This window comes from Fukomys damarensis, unplaced genomic scaffold (assembly GCF_012274545.1).
Source record: "Fukomys damarensis isolate Sample0158 unplaced genomic scaffold, DMR_v1.0_HiC HiC_scaffold_39, whole genome shotgun sequence".
Lineage (NCBI taxonomy): Eukaryota > Metazoa > Chordata > Mammalia > Rodentia > Bathyergidae > Fukomys > Fukomys damarensis.
In genome coordinates, this window is record NW_022900951.1 from 9,148,265 (window position 1) to 9,166,449 (window position 18,185).

The 18,185-nt window shown below is 39.3% G+C and overlaps 1 protein-coding gene and 1 pseudogene across 4 annotated transcripts in view; one reads left to right on the forward strand and one right to left on the reverse strand.

Moving 5' to 3' along the window:
- Frmpd4 (FERM and PDZ domain containing 4) overlaps positions 1-18,185 on the forward strand; it is an 862,356-nt gene that overhangs the window by 787,022 nt on the left and 57,149 nt on the right. The window lies entirely within an intron of this gene.
- Positions 1,278-1,623, reverse strand: LOC104855186 (annotated as a pseudogene).

Sequence of the window (18,185 nt, forward strand, 5' to 3'; positions counted from 1 at the left end):
ACTCCAGAGAGCACATCAGTTCGTGACAAATAAATCAGTATATATTGCTAAAGGGTAAACACCTTCCATAAAAATAAAAACCCACAATGGCATCACTACACCTTACAAATTAATAATATTTTCTTTTTTCTCATTGAGTTTATTAGTACATTTTAGGTATACAGTACAGTTACATTCATTATTGGGCTCTTGTACCTTTTCATGACAGGCCTTGGTTGTCATTTTTTCTCCTTACCCCTGCCCTCCCTTCACCCCCCATTCCCTATTTACAAATACTTTATTTCCGTTTTTTAATTTTCTCATTTTTTTCCTTTTCCCTCATTTCCTTTCCCCTACCCTTCCCATTTCCCCTACACCTTTAGCCTTTTCTTCCTTTTTCACATGGTCAATTATATCATTAGGGTCTTATGTACCATTATAGTTTTTCACACCAGAGAAACTATTAATAATATTTTCTTCATAGTTTCAGATATCCAGCCAGCATTTACATCTCTTCCATGAGGTCATAAAATAATTTCTTTCTACAGAATACTTGAATGAAGATCCCAGTAAGGTGATACTGTGATTCGCTGATATCTTACAAGACTATTTTAATCTACAGTTCTCTTTCTAGCTCTTGTTGTCTCTCAAAACAGTTTATTCATATTGTTAAAAAAAAAAAGAAGTCATTTGTCTCGTAATGGTTTCCAGGGCCTGGACTGTGCTAGTTGTATCTCTGGGTGTCTTTTCACATACTCTTCTGTAAATATCCCTGGATTTCTTGTAACTCCCCTGTGTACTTTCGTCCTCCTCCAGAGGTGTATGGGATCTAGTTCTCTCTTTCTGAGGTAAGCAGCTATTGGTAATATTTTGCCAACATCAGTTAATTCATTAGCAATTGTAAAATAATAGTGCACTAATTCCATCATTTCCTCTTCAGTTATTAGCTGAACAACTCTAAGAACAGAAACTATTTGGTTTCTCCAAGGAGCAGTTTGTAAAAAGATAGAAAACTTGATTCTGTCCCGTAATTTGCCAGTTTTCAAAAGCAGTCTTCAAGACTATTGTTTCACTAGCATTCTCAAAGGAGAAAAATAGTGGATTTTTAAAAAGGATAATTATTCAAAATACATGCATTGAATCGTCGCCCTCCCGTGAGAAGCTGTGGGTGGGGCAAAGGGGATGATGGGGGGCAAAAATGATCAAAGTATGTTATGTGCATGAAGAAATTTGCCAAAATGAAGCCCACTATACTTTTTCTTTGCAAAAGCACAAATCCATTTTTATTTTTCATTAGTTTAAATCCTTGAGGCATACAGCATCATACGGATTCAGTGTCCAATGGCCTTAGCCGCAAGGTTTTTTTGGGAACATGGCACGAACCATGCCGCTGTTTCCATGGGCCGGAGTTACTTTCCCCGGATCACTCTGGTTTTGTCTGGCTTGCCACCTGGAGTCACTGTGTTGTTTTTTGCTTTGTACACATAAGCACAGTTTGGTTTCATTGCGGGCATAAGTCCCTTCAATCTTAAGAAGAGCCATGTGTTTCCTTTGGTTCCAGAGACCTCATTTGTAGCTAGCCAGAAATGGTCTTGCACCTCCGTCTTCCAGACATACTTGCCTTTCAGAAGTCCTGTTCCCAGCAGGCCTTCACAGGCTCCAAGATGGTGTAAAGAGACCCATTAATCTTTATAACCAATTTTTAAAGTATGAAAAAGAGGAAAGGGGATCATTATAATAAACTTATGGATTTAAGTATACTGGATATGTTTAGATCCATTGCTATTATTCTTGTAAAAATGAAATTTGTCTCATCTGTGGTAAGTGGGAGCCTGTTCAAGTGGGCTGTTTTGTCCTTTTAACATAACTCACATATGTTATTATCTTGGCTTCTGATATGACAAGATATTCAAGGCTCACCCTGTATCTCTGTTGTTCCACATGTAGAATTAGTAATTTCTCCAAGAATCCATGATTTAAGTTGAGATGGTATTTAGTAATCTGATTGCAAGTGTGCTCATTGATAAGGATGAACTAAGAAATATTTGTACATTTTAAAAAATCAAATGCATCATGCGCTCATATTGATGTGTCCAATTCAAATTCATGATGAAAAGGTTTTATGTAGCCTCATCTATCTTAAATCTTTATGTTTTTTTCTCAAACTGTAAATTCCAGTTCTCAGTGAAACCACATAGTCTCTCAACTTTATCCCCCACTGCACACACAACAAGCCCCAAACAGTGACACTACCACAAATAACATGATTATGGAACACATTTTAAAATTCTGTTATTACAGGGGCCCAGGATTTAGCTCATTGGTGCCACCACCTGCCTTGCAAGTGCAAGGTCCTGAGTTTGATCCCTGATACCAAACAAACAAACAAAACTATTATTACAGTTTGCTTTGTGTTTATGGCATGTTCCACAAGGATATTCGAGTTACTCTTTCAAAACCCCCTGGGATAGCTCCTCTCTGTCATTCTGCCACTGAGTGGATTTACTAATGTAATTTTTTCACTTTGTGTATAATTCTTAAGGTTAGTTTTTTTATTTAATTTTGTTTTCACAATTATGTGTAGCTATAATCATTCCACCAACTGGATATGTAAATTCTTTATTTTGCATATAATCTTTAGGAATGGCTTTTTAAAATTTAACTGTGTTTTGGAATAACGTATAATATCTACATAATTCCTGAGTCAAATCTATCAAATGCATTTTCAATGAAGTATAAATTCTGTCCTTGTTCTCTCTATTTCTTCCCCTATAGGTTGTGCTTATTTTAAATTTTCATTTAATGGTTTATCCTGCCCGTGTATTTTTTGTTTTATTTTTGTTTTTGCTTTGTTTTGTTTGTTTGTTTTGGTGCTGGGAATGGAATTTAAGGTCTTGGGCATGCTAAGCACACATTCTACCATAGAACTACATTCCCAACATCATTGTTTAATATGATCGCATAGTTTGATCCCTCTCCATTCTCAGAAACAGTAGGGCCGGAGATTTAGCTCGGTGGTTCGGTGGCCTGCCTTGCAAGCGCAAGGATCGGAGTTCAATCTCCGGTACAAAAATAAAAAAAAAAAGTTATCTTAGAAACAGTAGAATATTAGACATGGTTTTATTCATATTGGTTTTTCACTTAACTGTGTTTCTTAGCAATCTCTATTCCATTTCCACACATACACATGTGAAAAAAATTGTGTGTGTGTGTTTGTGTGTGTGTGTGACCTTTAGATATTCAGAAGATGCATATTTTTCTTCTAGTGCTTATCATTACATGAATGCTTTTTTGTAATGTATTCCCCCCTCCTGCTCCCCTAAGCACATACCTAGCCAGCTTTTTTCTCCCTGGCTATTGTCTGTGGAACACTATTGAAATCAGCTAAATAACCTTTTCATAATTCTTTGTGCTCTATCACTGAGGATTCAGTCTGCCTGACGTAGTCTCTTTCTATTCATAATTAATCTTAACACGTGTAAGTCAAACAGCTACCTGATGCTGCTCTTCAGAAACTTTCCTCTTTCTCCCCTATTTGTGGATAGATGTGTTACATCCACATCATCAGTGAAGAGACAATGCAAGGAATACTTGCCTCACATATAGCTGGCCATAGTTGTCCAGGTAAATTTGTGCCCGACCGTCGCTGTTCTGCTTTGGAGGCTGTCGTGTTGCCTATTATTGAAGTCTGCAGTCTGTTCTCCTATAGATTTCCAGAATAAGAATCCCCTACTTCCCTCCATTTCTACTTCCTCATCATGTATCTTGGCATTCATGGTTTTGCTGGTAATTTCCAAGGGTTTTTGGTTTTGCTACCCTACTTGCCTCCTGCCTTCTAAAAGGAAAATTAAAATATATTCAAAAACTGCTTTATTAATTTCCCATAATCCTACAGTCCTCCAGATTCTATCAAAAAGTTTTGTTTCTCAAAAAAAATTTATAAATATCCAGTATCACTTACGATCATTTAGTACTTTAATTTGAATAATTATCTAACAGTCTAGCAGACAAATATAAACAAATGTTAAACCTCACAAGCTTAGGCAAAGCCTTGCTTTTTAGATGATGAAATAATAATCTATTATGGAAAAATAAAACTGTGCTGTTCTGCTGAAAAATATTTCCTTTCTTCCTTGAAAGGAACAGTAGATGACTTTTTATAATGCACATGTAATTTGCTATGTACATTTTAAATGATGAAGATTTTATACTTGCGCACATCAAACAAAGCCTACATTTTAAAAAATGAGTTTCTGCAAAATAAAGTATCTATTTATAAAGTAGTGTGGGAAATATCTCTCCGTTGCAGGCCTTATCTCTGCACAATTATTTTCATGCTCTAAGTTCTTCCATAATTAATGTATGTGAGTAGAGTCTGCTTCACCTTCTCAAAAGTGGTAGGCTCAGAGAAAGGGTCTTTTGAAAAACTTTTATAAATAAGGGTTAAAAAGCTTAAAGAAGTTTAGAATTTCCCAGGGTTATGCAGCCAGTAGTAAATAGCCAATCACAGAGTCAAAGATGACAAGTGGGAAAATAGACTGGGAACCATTGTTCTAGACCACTTGGAAACCATGCACTACCATTTTCAACTCCCAAAATAGATTCTAACCATTACTATTAGAGAAGAAAACAGACTTTTTATTTGTTTAAAGGATACTAAGACGAGGAGGGGGAGGAGAAAGTAATCAAAAGGCTTATATACTCAATATCACAATTTGATCAATTTTAAATTTTTTCCATGTTTTATAAGCTGTAATTCAGAGAAGCACCAGTGTGGTATCTGCCCACCTCTAGATTGAAAAAGAAACGTGGAATCAAGGCTATTTTAGGCATATGTCAAGCTGTAATTACCTCCTTGCTCAGAGAAATCTTTATGTAAGACTAATGCAGATGGGCGTTTCTTTGGTTTAAAAGAACATTTCCAATCATCCTTTTAATAGAATGATCCGTATTAAGATGGCTATTTCAATATATTTTGATATAAGGAAAATTTTCCTAGTATGATTTTGACATGGGAGATTATACTTTTAATCTAGTCTATTTCTTATTTACTTTTTTCCCCTCTCCCTCTAGTTCAGAAGTTGTTGAATGGCCTTGAGTTAATGCTTTTCAAGTAAGCTGGGCTGGATTATCAACCAGGATATGTATACTTTCTACCAAAAATTACCTAAATGATGACCATTAAAAGATGGGATTTAAATGGCAATTTAGAGAATAGCATGTTTTCATCATTAGGCAATTGTTCATTGCCTTAAATTAGGCTCCCAGAAATTGACTCTGAGAGAGGATCCATGTGTAAATGATGTAATAGCAAGAGTTCCCAAGAAAAATAAGTAGAGGTTGAGGAGTATATAAGCCTTTTGATTACTTTCTCCTCCCCCCTCCACTTCTTAATGTCTGGTCTTAAAAAAAGAGGTCAAAAAACATGTGATATCAGGCAGTCCCAGGAGGACCAAGTCTGACTCAGTTCACAGGGGATTGTAAATACTTTATACCTCACATCTAGTAGTGGTACCATCAAAGGCAGAGGGATAGTATTTATAAGATGATCACTGGTTAAAGGCTACCCCCTTGGCTTACTGTTACCTTTCTGTGTTTAGGTAACATGGACTTAGTAGCCTGAGGATATTTCTTTTCCTTTTTCTTTTTTCTTTTATTGACGGGGGTGGGGGGCATGATACAAGGCCTTAGCATAGAGTCCAAGTTGGCCTTGAAATTACAAGATAGTCACTCTGGCCTTGAATTTATCATCCTCTTACCTCAGATTAGGGGTTACAGTCATGCACCGCCACACATGGCTTAGTCTGAGGGTATTTCTTAAACAAAGAACTGAGTCTGAGGGCTGGACACTGAGTGCAAGAACAACCTGGATCAGTGCATATATGTCTACTAACTGCCTCTGGTGCTTTCATTCCATTCCTTTTATGTGCTTTACTCCTTCACTTTCCATCAGGACCCCCTAGGATCCCCAAAGACATTGTAAGCAGACTAAGGTGCATAAGAAGTTCAAGTTTTGTTGCATTTTCTAGAACTTTAATAGATAAAATATCTATAATAGATAAAACCATCTACCTATATCTAAGTCTAATGTTTATTTCCAGCCCAAACTCCACACTCACTGGTAATTGTCTATACAGAAATGATTTAAGATGGAATTAATTTAACTAGAAAAAGATAATTGTTATAAAAGAAAAGTATGTGTTTCTAATGTTTAACTCAGATTATGAATATACAAAGTACCCTTAATGTTCTGGCAGGGGTGATGAATCACCAATCACTTAAATGCCATTTGAAAGAATGAATGGTGTGTTTCAGAAATTATCCTATCCATTGAGAGTGTATCTGTATAGGAGAGAATCACACACAAGAAAAGATCTGAGTCCCAGGCACTTCCCCAAGGGTTTGACACACTTAGTCATCATGGCAATCCTCTGAGGCAAATACAGTTATGAGGTACTTAACATTGGGGGCATATTCAGAGGAATGTGCCATTAGGTGAGTTTGTCATTGTGCAAATGTCATAGAGTTCTTATACAAACACAGGCAGCTATGACCTCACTAGGCACTATAATCTTGTAGTGTTATGGATTAGATCTAAAATGTCCCCCCAAAGCTTCATGTGTTTAGAAGTATGGCTTTGAGAAGGTGATTGGGAATGTGGGCACTGTAGCTAAAGGTGCTATTAAGAATTGGGGCCTGGTCAAAAGAGGCAGTACACTGGAGGTGTGGCCTGAAAGGGTATATCTTCCTCTCCAGCTCTCCTTTCTAGCTCTGTTTCCTGGCCACTGTGACTTAAGCAGCTTTCCTCAGACCAGACCCCCTACCCGTCATCATATCATTTCTGCCTTGGAGCCAACTGACCAGGAACAGTAACCATGAGCCAAAATAGAGCTCTCCCACTTTAAGTTGTGGGTGTCAAATATATTGTCCCATTGACAAAGCACAGTGTTGGAGGCATACTGCCATTGTATATGTGGTCTATCATTAACTGAAACATCATTGTGCAGTGCCTGACTATACTGTTTTTCCTGTTTTACAGGTGAGGAAGCTAAGATTCAAGGAAATGAAATGTATCCATTTTATAAGTTTTTATTAGACAGCCATTGCATTAGGCATGGTGGTAGTTGCTGGTTGCTCAAAGTAGCAACCAAAATGGGCCTGGTCCCTTCCCTCCTTGATCATATGGCCTCTCGAAAAATATGGGCAATAAGTGAAATAAGTAAATAGACAGGTAATTACAAATTATGGTAAGTGTCATGAAAGCAAAGAACAGGATATCATAAGAGATAATTATAGCATAAACATAAGAGAGTCAGAGAAGTCTGCAAGGATTAAGTAATATTTAAGTTCTGACCCAGACAGAGCACAAAAGGGGAAAGCTGGGCATAGGGGCAAGTGAGAAAGAACTTGGAGGGTTTAGGAGAATGTGGCCATCCTGGGCCAGCCAAGGAGAAAGTGGTGTGGAAACATGTGATAGCAGCTCGGGGGAGGTGAGGGAGGGTCTTCCACAGTAAGAATTTTCAGACTATCTCCCCTGTGTCAAATCTGGCCTTCTGCCTGCTTCTTGGAACAGCTATGTCCACACACTGCATATTGTCTGTGGCTACTTTTGCTGTATGACTGCAGGGCATGGTGGTTGTGACAGACCACCTGACCCCGAAAGCCTGAAATCATTACTATCTGGTTCTTTACCGGAAAAGAGTTCTGATCTCGGGTCTAGACCATGGTAAGGGATCTAGACTCTTCTCAGAAAGAAAGAGGGCCACAGGAGGGTTTTAAGAAATAGAGTTAAATAATGCAACTCACGTTTACAAATATCACTGTAGCAGCACTGCATGGAAAATAGGCTCTAAGAGACAAGAGTGCAAGCAGGAAGCCATTAGAATGTCTTGAAAGAGTACAGATGAGAAATAACACTTAGAGGGCTGGTTCTGGAGATAGAAAGAAGTTACGGGTAAGAAAATCAGTAGGTCTTCTCTGTATCCTTAATGCTGAGACTGAAAGACAGTTTCATAATGGGAGCACCAGTGATCAAAATGATCCCTTTCAGATAGATGTGCTTATAATTGTGTAGCCTTGTCTTTATACTCTACAGAGTTCATGGATAGTTTGTGCTGCGCACAACATATGCTAATTTTAAGCTGCATTTTCAAGATAAACAGTTCAGACCAATAAGTTAAATCTTCTCAAAGTAAATTAATTATGCATTGACATACACTGTGCAGAGGCATCCTCTGGGCATACACTATAGGGCTCCAAATAGTTGTGCGATTCTTGCTGTCACTGCAGCATTTAGTTTGTCTCTGGCAGCTGTGGGGGAGCCACTCCCCAACAGTTTTCAGGTCCTAATTTGAAATAAGGAGATTTCAATACTGTGCTGAACTATAATCTGGACAGAAGTAGCTCTGAGGGCTCCACACCTGAACAAGGCCTCTCACATGGATTTCCATTCCCAGAAAAGTAGCTGAGCAGTAGAAAGGAGCCTCCTTTGGTGGCTAGACCATTCCTCCCAGGGTAAATGCAACTTCAAGCCCCTGGCCACCCTCACACAAACCTTCTTAAGTAGCTCTGGCATAATTTAGAAATGGAAGGATGATGCTATGCTCAAATTCAAGCTCAAAGTACCACTCACATTTAATCATTTCTGGGGTTATATGGGGGGGAGCTTTTGTTTTGCCCTTTTGAAACAAATGCAGTTTATCTACATGGAGAAACTGCATGTGACTAACAAGAAAGTATGTAAAGAGTAAGTTATTGTGTCTGTAAATTGACTACTTCACTGGCACTCTTCGGACATCCACCATCGGTTTTATAGGGCATGTGTTACTCTACTCCTTCTGTTTGGTTTACTTGCTTTGCCTTTGTTTTTAACCCCAATGGATGTGTGTGTGAAAGGTAATTTTTATATGATTTTTCATGTAGTAATGGGATAGCTTTTGTGAGCAAAACACTGTCATTTTTCATATACTTAGCCCAAATGTAGACCGAAGACTCTATTAATATGAAACAGAAAATTCTCAGAGTACAGTTGCCAAGTTCGCATGGCCCAAGTTCATGTTCAAGGCAGTATTTCCCAATAGAGTAGAAAACAGAATTTTTCTTTGCCTTGGCACAGATGAAATATAGCCATTGACCAATTTATAAATTATTTTCCTAAGTTGAAACCATATTCAAACAGAGAAGGCACACTTTATAAATTTATTATAAATCTCACAACCTCTTCCCCTCAATGAAAATATTATCAAGACTGACTGAAACATCTGTCAACTTTCATAGCGATTTAGGGCATAGCTATGTTTTCTGGGATTTGAAATGTCATTTCAGAATAGCCCTGTTTGAACTGTGCACCTATTCTTTCTTAACTGGTAAGAAGTGACATTCTGTCCTATAGCTGTTCATTAGTCTCTACACGTACCATCTTTAAATTGAGGTTTCTTCAGGGCCATCATTTCTGCCCAACGTTAAAAATAGTATTTCTGTGTTTATACTTGTCACTGTTCCCATAAGACACATATGAAAGCTACCGACTGAAACAAGACTTTACAGATTTTTGCCATTGCCTTTTTTGTTCATATTCAAGTACAAGTTCAGTCCAGCAGAGCTCTGCATTGCTCCAATTCCGATACCTACAGATTGGGAAGTGTGATCATGGGTAAACTGTAGGAACACCTGCGAACCTCAACTCCTTCTGGCCCTGCAACAACATTATACATAGGTTCCATTTAATTAATTGCTCCTATGACTCTCAACTTTTTATCTTGGATACAGCTCCAAATGTGAGGCCTCTGGACATAGATTTCCTCTGATACATGCGTCTCTGTGACACCTGGTCCTTCCTTCTCCATGACTTGAGATTTTCTCTGTAGCTGTTCTGTCTTACTTTTGCCCCACCCCCTGAAACCAACTCCGAGACAAGGATTTGTGTGTACGTAATTGATTTAGGGGATCCCAGGAAACACCAGCCAAGAAATGGGGCAGTGAGAGTGAGCAAGAAAACAACCAGTGAAGGCTGAGTTATCAAACTACTGTGGCCAACTGGAGTTTCAACCTCTTTGGGAACTGCATGAGCAGTGTAGAACACGTGATGCAGAGTGCAGCAGAAGGGTGAGTAGGTGAGTTATTTATGCTCCACCCCCTGTTAGGAGAGATTCGTGGTGTGTGCAGGCTGGACTTTAGCAGGTAGAGAGACCTCAGGCAATTAGAAGTTGGAAGGGCACCTCAAACTGTCTGCTATACCTCCTAGCTGACCATTTCCACTGTATCCTCAGGAATCTTTACTCATGTTGCAAATAAAAAGACTTAACATTTAACCTCTTTACCATTTTCTGAGACCTGACCCTCCCCTTGCAATCATCTTTAAAGGAAGCTGAATCCTTCTCATGCCATTTAAATCACAGAATCAAGAAACAGTGTTGGCGCTTTTCTGGCTTCTCATTATTAATTTATAGACCACTATTTTTCACCCTAGCGAAAAATTAACTCGTGCTTATTGCTCCCCCAACAGTATCACCTGAGATACCCCAAATTTCAGGCCATTACCTCCATGTATTGAAGAAAGCACCTCCCACCTGGTGCCCTGTAGATGAATATCGACATGAAGTATTCACAAGAATGAACTTCCCTTCTCAGTTTATTCATGCCCTCTGTTTTAGCCACCTTCTCCATCCATCGCTGCATTTCAGGCACAAACTCCCATCTCCACATCCCCAACCTTTTTGATGCCCAAAACTAACCCTCCTCTAACACTGTAAACTCTCAAGATCCCAGTCCCCTCTTACCTGAGCTTGCTTCCTCATGCTCACTGAACCTTCCCTTGATTTTATTTCAGTTTCCCTCCCTGCCCCTCAAAACAGAGCCTTTCAATGGCTCTCTTTCTGAATTCGTCAGCCACTCACCTCCCTTATCCTTCTGCCAGTACTGCCCATAGCCCTGGGGTCCTTGCTTTTTTCCTTGCCTGTTGGCCACTGCATGCTGAGGAGAGAAATCACTAGCCACCTGATTCCTCCAACCCAGGTCACAAAACATCCTAGATGACACAGACAGAGTCCTCATTCCATCTCTGGGTCCATTACCAGGTTGCATTATGGCAGTCCCATCCCCTAAATTATTCTGATTTCTGCACTTTTCTTCATCCTCATTTCTACATCTTTAAGCTGTCATTACATCATGCCTGGGGTATGGAAGTAACCTCAGTGAGCCACCTTCTCTTCATTTCTCTGACATGTTCCTGTACTCTTGCTGAAATTCCTTGTATTTCCTTGCTCACCTGAGAAGCTCCTCCATCATCCCTCAAGACCAGTCAAGCCACTGCTCACTTTGTTCACATGCATCATGGGAAGAATTGACCTTCCTCTCCTCGTGCCACAATGTACCTTACGTGCTTCTACATTGCACTTCCATTGCAGTGAAGCCACCTTTATCTGTCGGTCTAATCAATGGGCTCCTTGAGAAAAGGAGTCTGTGATGGTCTTCATATGCCTGTGGCCTAGTAATATATAGAATATTTATTGAATGAAAAATAACAAATAAGTCAATACATCGATCCATGAGATCCAAATTAGACTGGCTTTGTAAACTTTTTTCTTATGCTTGTCTCCCTTCTGACAATATTAATGGGTTTCTTTTTAATTCCAGTAGTGGCCACAGGTAATGTGGAGCTTCTTTGCTGGATGACACTCACCAAATCACAAATCATGCTCCTCCAGTTAAAATTTCACCTGGACTCCACTAGGTTTCCTACACACAGAAGTAATTTCTGTAGGATATTACCCACTGATGATATCCTCTCCCTCTGTAATGACTCTATAGGGAGAAATGGTGCTCACCAGAATTACCTGCATCAACAAGATTCCTCCCTGGCTCGTTCTAGTCTTCTTGGACTGCTCTCTTTGAGTACTACTCTCTCTTGGGATGCACCCATCACCTGTCTTGTGTCCTAATTACACTTGAAAAAACACATCTCCTTAACCAGACCCTATTTATTCCTGCCCATGGTCCTATTTTTACTTTCATTATCCCCAGAACCCTTTTCTTGGTCAAGCCCTTATCTATCCCTATAGAGCCAGCTCTAAGGCTGCCTTCTATGTAATTCTCTAACAATTCCTCTTCAATACCCACAGTTAGAAGTACTCTTCTGCATTCTGTGTTAAGACATCTGTAGTAGCTCCACCTTGAAACTGTCAAATCTTCCCTGCCAGATGAAGTGGGGGAAATTACTTAGCTCTTTGTGCTTCACCGTAATCTCCTACCAAGTGGAAGAAGTGATAGTAACCTGTCAGTGTCAGTGTGAAGATTATAAGAATCAATATGTGGACGTGTTGACTTTGGAACTTGTAAGACTAACGCAACATGGTTTTTTTAGTGGACAACAATAAGGAAGCAAATAAGAAAGGCAAAACCTTGGAATATGGACACTTCAAAGGCTAAGAATGACTTTGCCATGGGCAGATGGAAAGAACATTGGTGCGGGTGGCCTCGGTTGGACTCCTGGCTCTACCTCAAATGAGCTGTGTGGCCTTAGACAAGATGCTTAATCTCTTTGAAGAGGGCCTGTTTCCTCATGTGTGAAGTAGAAATAATGGAACTCACTTTGCAGTTATTGTAAAGATTAGAAATGATGAGGGTCAAGCAGCCTGACCCGGGCTGGTGCAGTAGGCGATGAATAATAAATGGAAGCTGGCTTAGCTCTGAGCCTGGAACCCAGATGGCCGACAACATCACTTATCATCCCCCTCCCAACCTGTAAGGTGGAGGCGCACACCCTGGGTAAGAAACAGTGTTGTGTGACTTGACAAGACCTAAAACAAAGTGCTTCTCAGACCCACACCTGTGAGACAGAATCTTATCCTGGGAGGTGGCACTGCTGACCTAGACAAGCGTCAAGATCTTACTTTAGAAACCTGCTTTGCAGACCAGTGAGCTGCAGGGTTCTCTGAGTCATGGCTGAGAGCAGTCTACAGCATCGTATGGGCTTCTTCAGAAGTTATTCTCGGAAGCTCAGGGATGTGGGCTCAGAAAGAAGCTCTGAGAAATGTGCAATATGCACAGGAGGAGGGAGAGAAGTTCCTTACATAGCCGCAAAGTGAACCAGCTGCTCTGCTGTGCTCACTTCTCCTCTCTGTCTTCTGGAATGATCTCCTTCATGGATCCGGGGACATTAATTGGTAATAATAATAATTACTAATGACTAATAATTTGCAATGCTTTAATACCAGCAAGAGCAGGCAGCATCCTTGATGGAGCCATGGTTCAGGGCCATGGGTGACATATCTCCCATATGCTGACCTGCTGAATTCTGCCAGGCTGGACCCATATACTGCCCCGAGGTGGAGCCTGTGACTGGCTCTGTAACAGCCCCACGTACTGCAGCAGGAGTGGATATGGCGTTTGATAATGAGGATGTTTTTTGAAACTTGGATCTAAAGTATTTAATTTCCAGAGCTTCTGAATTTTCATCTCTAAATGGAAATAATAATACCAACCTCCTAATATACTTAAAGGAGTGCATGTAATATTTTGGGTGGGAAGTACCTAAGCCTGGGTATTTTATAAAGAAAAGAGATTGCCTCGCAGTTCTGGTGACTGGAAGGTCCAAACAAGATGGTGCTTGCATCTGGCCTCTCTGGCCATGTTGCAACATGATGGAAAAGCAGAATAAAAGCAGCAGCATGCAGATGGGACCATAGCATGAGTGGCCTCACTTTACAATAACCAGCTCTCACAAAATGGCATTAATCAATTCATGAAGGTGGAGCCCCGTGACCTAATTACCTTCCATCGCCTCAACACCACCACAAAAGTGACCAGGCTTCCCACTCAAACCACATCCAAACTATAGCAATGGCATTGCACAAACAAGCTTGTATGACATAGGGGACTCATTACCTGGATGGGTGAGACACTTTGGTTGTTTAATGAGAAACTCATGGAATTTGAGGTCTGTTCCAGTTTCTGCATCTTCTGGATGAGAACGCAGATGGTTGGAGGACATAAGGAGTTTCCCAGGCATATTTCCAGCTCTCTAGGGGGTCCTCTGCTCCAGTGCCCATGAGCCAAGAAAGGGTTAGCAATGTTTTCTGTTTTGTTCCCTAGTGTATCCAGTGTCCAGAACAGACTTTGATGCATATTCAGGGCTTAGCTAATATCCAGTGAATGAATTCCAGTGCTCTTTGATAAGAGGAGGTGAGTAGAAAGCTATGGGGGGGGGTCTACTACTGGGAGAAAATGATTAGGAGACCTTACTTGAACTGAAATGAATTTGGAAATCATCATATTTTGAGGAGAGTGACTTACTGATCAACATAGTACCTACTATGATTGTTCAAAATGCTTCCAAATGAACTGGAGAGGAAAGAGCCAAAAGGCATTCCTTTTCTTGCTGAACAATTATTTTCCTCAAGTATTGTTGTTGAAATATTTCAAAAAAATAATTAATTTACTTATTGATTATCATAAAATCCTTAAGTTTATTTCATCTCACCTTCAAGTCATATCCATGGAGTCAAAGATAGGAATGTAGCATTTCTCTCTATGAATTGCAACCAACTGGCATCAGCCTTGCCTTCTGAAATACTCAGTTTAAACCAGTTGCACATACTGGTATTTGCATGTTGATTCTCGTAGAGCATGCAACACCCTGCCTGCCTTTGGGACTAATTGCCTAGATAAAGTATTCTCTGTGCATGAAAAAAAAGAAAAGAAAAAACAAACAAACCTAGAATACAATGATGGAAATGATGGCAAAATAGCATCCACAAGAAGGAGATGATTCTATTAGCAATATGGATGTGAAGTCTAGATCCTTCCTGGACAAGAGAGAGCAGAAGAGACCAAGAAGTGTATTGAAGCAAATGTGATGGCTAAGAAGCTCTTTAAATGAGCTATTCTTTGCTTCCTTGGATTAATTTCTCTCTTTCCTCCCTCAATTCCTGCTCTTATCTATCCACAAGGAGTTTTCTTTCTTTTGGCAGTCTTCAAGGAAAAATAATAAACGAAAAAGAACTGGAATTTACATAATACCTTCCATCCAAGATACTAAAAGCAGTGAACCCATCTCTAATTTGTTCTTGCAACACTCCTCTGAATAAGCCTGTTATTGTCATCATTGTCATTACCATCACTTTTATTTCTACTGTACAGCCACATTTTTTACTGCTGAGACTGAGCTAATACCTGTTCTTGAACAATTTTAACCCCTCAGCATATGTATAAAAAAGACTTCAACTGTCATCTCACATTTGTGATTGTGCCATGTATTTCATTACAGTCTGTGGCCCTCTGTTTAATTTTATCATTTAAAAATATATGAAATCCCTGCATTGAGAGAGCACTGCAGGATTGCTGAACAGAAGGTGAAGTGAACGCAAAATGAGAACAGAATCCAGAATAAATATCTTCCCAACTAAAAGGGAAAATGGAAAGCAACTGTCAAGGCAAATTGATTTAAATTGCATAAGAATGTGATTTTTTTAAAAAAAACGAATTGGGATATAAACTATTTTTTCACAGCTTCAACTTGGCAGATGACACTACCTGTCTCTTTCTAATATTTTCCATTCTTTCAGGTTCCAAATTTGTATTGCTTTCACAATTTTTAAACAACTCAAATCTTTCCAGCTAATTGGATCCCTCTAGTCATTTCACATATCCCATGGCAGCAAGGCCTCCCATGGGAATGACCTTGGAATGGCATAAGCACTTGCAAATGATTTATTTTACCCACCCCCCTCTGGTGAAGATCAAATCCAGAATCTCACAGGCACGAGTCAAGTACTCTAACACGGAGTTACATTTCCATTCCTTCAAATGACCTCTTTTAATTGCTCCAACAGTCTGTTCTTTCCTTGACCCACCATCTGATTCATTTTGACACAGTTTAGATATCATTCAACAGGCCAGATGTTGAATCTTGCCTTTACTTCCTCTCCTTCTCTTCCTCACATTTTGTGTTACATGAAATTCTTTTTTTTTCTTTCTGTATAATAGCTGCCCTCATATTAGATAATCACTGTATCAGTCAGCTATTTCCTCATAACAACTAACCACATGATACGAATGGCTTACTGAACATTTCTTTTATTAAATTCTTAGTAAAATGTACATAATGTAAAGATTTTCATTTTAACCATGTTAAATACATAATTCAGTAGCAATAATTATATTTACAATATTGTGCAACCAGTACTATTTCCAAAACTTCTTTATCTTCTCAAACAGAAGCTGCATATTAAGCAATAATTTTCTACTCCTTTCTTCTCCAAGCACACAGTAACCTCAATCTACTGTCTCTCTATGAATGTGCATGTTCCAAATATTTTATGTAGGTAGAATCACAGTCTACTTTTCTTTTTGTATCTTGAAATAAATGTTTCTTTTTCATACATCTACAGATCAGGTATTTTAGCACTACTGATCTTAGATGGAAACTAGTTCAGCTCTATTTCACCTGTCTTTCACCCTTTTTGGAGGCACCCAGTGATACAGAACATGAGAGAGCAGGCAGAAACATACAAGGCCTGTGAAGTATTGGGCTCTGAACGGGTACACTGTTTCTTCCATCCCTTTTCTGTTGGTCACAGTGGAGGAGCAGGCAAGAAAAGGGGCCAAGGATTTAGCTCAGTGACACCACATCTGCCTTGCAAGCGCAAGGTCATCTTTAGTGGAAGATTGTGAAACTACATAAAATTGCGTGAAGATAGGCAAGGCTCAAGAACTGAGACTATGATTTACATGGATAAAATGCAAGCTCTGCAGTTGGGTGGATGCTACTCTACTACTTTGGAGCCATAAAACTTTATTTAAAAGGATTTTAACCTTTCTGGGCCTTGTCTCTTTATTGGCAAGACAGGGGTGTTAGTATTACCCATCTCATAGGGAGTTGTGATTATTGATTAAATTCTCTACATTTGCAATAGAAAAATGGCAAGCAGTATTACTGTCATTTTTAAAATGTAAGGAATAGAAAAGCAACCAAATAGAATACAATGAATATCTTTGATTTTAGTTGAGAGAAGTTTAGAAATTGCTAGAAACCATGGGAATTCAAACAGAGATTTAGAATTTCAGACTGTGTTCTATTGCTATTTGAAGCACCGGTAGCAATCATTCATGTTCATATTTCCTATAGCAGTAGAACTCTTCATTCAATAGAATTCTAAACCAAAATCCTGGTGCATTATTCAGTAGAAAGGTTCTATTTAAAGGGGCACAGGGCTGTCCTAGGCTCTGCCCACGGATGTTTATCTCTGTCTCAGAAAGTTTGCACACGATCACAGTTTGAAAACTACTAATTTGGTCTAAACTCTTTCTTCCAGATTAAAAATAAATAAATAAATAAACAAACAAAGCAAGAAAAGAAACCCAACTCAGTGATATGATTTACAACCCCCCCATCACATAGCTAATTAATGCTGGAGCAGGGAGTAGAAATTCTCTTCCTAATTCCCTTGCCCACACTGTGTTGACTTCTGTCAACATTCAGTGGCTTCACTGGCTAATGACAACCTCTTCCTCCTTACTTTACCTCTTATCTGCTGTCTCAATTTGTGCTTGATTCAGAAATATTGCACTGGTAGGTAGCACTCATATCTGTCAGCCATGATTTTGCCTACTTGAAGAATACAAGTATGATATTGATGAAAGGAAGCCAATCTCCAGAGCAAAAAGGGAATGAAAGGGAAGGAAAAGTAGATATTAGATATAGAAGAACATACAGAGAAAACATGGAAATATATATATTCACTTTCATAGAGATGTACTCATATATAGGTTTACTCCTATATATGTGTATGTATACACACACACCATTTTGTTTATCTGAAGCATAATATAGTATATTAGAGATTTATGAGGTGGAAGTCAGAACTCTACTATTTAGTACCTGTGGGGCTCTGGGAAAATTTCTCAGCATCTCTGCATCCAGGGTCCTCTGAGTAAAAAGTATTGTTCAGTGTTGTTTCTTGTGTTGAACTCCATTTCTGTCACCGTGTGCATCCCCCAAACCTGAGACTTCTGGTAAGATCCATCTCCCATAATGGCTTAAATATGAAGTATCCCTCAAAGACTCATGAACTGAGGGAACTAACTTCATCAAGAGACTAATCCACTGGTGAGTTCATAGTTGAATGTGCTGCAAGGAAGTGGGGCTTGGCGGGAGGAAGTAGATCACTGGAGGCGCGACTTTGATGGGGATGTTCTGCTGGAATCCT